Here is a 1973-nt window from a genome sequence, read left to right as displayed (position 1 = left end):
AACATTCCAGAAGTTTACAACATTTTTCTATGTCTCTTGTTTTCACTGCTTGAGATGTCCTTAACTGGTTACCTATTTAGGGAATTATTTTGAGCACAAAAGCAAGCTAAATTGGCATTGTATCACAGAAGTTTAGATGTTTCTTTTCTGAAGATGGTTTCTCTACACTCACCACATGTACTGTAATAGCTTACCCATCTGATTGTGCTGTAGTTGGGAGGCTCCTCAAATAGAGGGAACACACATCATTGGAGTTCATTTCCTCATTCCTTAACCTAGTGCTTAGTACATGCCATTTATTTTATAAATATTTGTTGAATTATGACTAAAAGGGTGTATTAGAAGCAAGAGGACCTAGAAACATACCAAATGAGTTATGTGACCTTGAATAAGTCACTTTCCCTACTTTTAGTCATGACAACATTCAAATGAGATGCATGTAAAGCATTTAGTAGATATTCCTAGACATGAGAAACATTTTCTCAATGTTAGGTCCTGACCATGCCTGGTCTGGTCCTTTGTCCCCCGTGTCTATAGGTGAAGAACCATGGAAATGATGTTACGTGGTCTTTTGCTGGAAGGAATAACATGATTTCTTTGCTTCCTAATTCCAACTCTCTCTACCAAGCACACGTGGAAAACTAAGTATGCTTCTCCATCTAATAGCATAGATAAGGAAAGCTTCTTAATGCAAAACAAATTTGTGTAAAATGATTGATTGCCATGTCCTAATTCAAAGGTCCGGCCACTCAGACGTTCTCCAAAATAGTTAAGAAAAGAGCTTTTCTTAACACTGAGTACACTCTGTTTTCATACCTATTAACTGTGACTGAAGCAGGCTGCAAAATTCACAAGTTGTTTGATTTTTTTCCTTTTAATTTCTATTAAGGGAATTTCTGCCTGGTGGCAGTGTCTTGAAAAAGATTTAGACATAGGTCAGATGTCTGTTCATAATACGTCCCAAAAGCTGAAGCACTGCCTCAGTTCATTACCATACAATCTTTCAGCAGATTGACATAGGGGTAATATATTACTACTGTATCTCTACAGCCCTAGCAAATTTATTTCTTTTTTGGGAGGGTGCAAAGAGGAGGATAAGTTTGCTAAGTAGTTACTAATTCCAAAAGTTAAAATATTCTCCTTTCCTCCTCAAGGAGAGGGAAGAATAACTTAGTTTAATCAGTATCACTGTCATACAACTTTCTAAGGAGCAGGGTCTCTGGATAGTACCATGGTTCACATGCTTGGCTGCTGACTGAAAGATTGGCATTTCAAGACTATGCAGAATGACCTTGGAACAAGAGGGCAGATAATTGACTTCCTTCTGCAAAAGTAAATTGAAAACGCTAAGAGAGCCCAGTTCTACTCTCAGACACATGGGTTCACCAGGAACCAGAATCAAGTCAATTACAAATAGTATGGCTTGCTATTTAAGGAGCCATGTGGACCTATTCTAGTTTTAAAATATTTTCTGCTTTCTTTTCAATAGGGGTTATTCTCTGTTTTATTTGGTCATTGTCACTGGGTCCTCTTTTTGTTCTTTGTCTTTGTTTTGCATTTTTTTCCTGCGCGGTATTCAGATTGGGTGAATCTATAGATAGTAACTGCATTAATAATTACCCGGGAGCATGAAAAATGAGGTTGGTGGGAAATGGGAAGTCAACAGCAATGGGTAAAAGAAAGAAAATATTCTAAAGTTGATTGTGGTGATGATTGCAAAATTCTTTTTTATATTCTTGAGCTATTGAATAGTATGCTGTGCTAGTTGTATCTCAATAAAACTCTTAAAGAAAAGAAACACGGATGTTTCCTATAGCGAAGATCTTCAAGGCAGGCCTACTGCTAGTTCCCATTTGTCTTGCTCTGTCCATAGCCAATGAAAACCCTTGGTTTATACCTAGTCAAGGAGGCATTTGAGTAAGATAGAATAACATTTGAGGAAGCTTTTTATGAAGAACAAGAAGTGAAAATTT

Source organism: Echinops telfairi, unplaced genomic scaffold, assembly GCF_000313985.2.
Source record: "Echinops telfairi isolate 266 unplaced genomic scaffold, ASM31398v2 ScPeMD7_443;HRSCAF=831, whole genome shotgun sequence".
Taxonomy (NCBI): domain Eukaryota; kingdom Metazoa; phylum Chordata; class Mammalia; order Afrosoricida; family Tenrecidae; genus Echinops; species Echinops telfairi.
The sequence above is the reverse complement of the archived record's forward strand: the minus strand, read 5'-3'. Positions refer to the sequence as shown.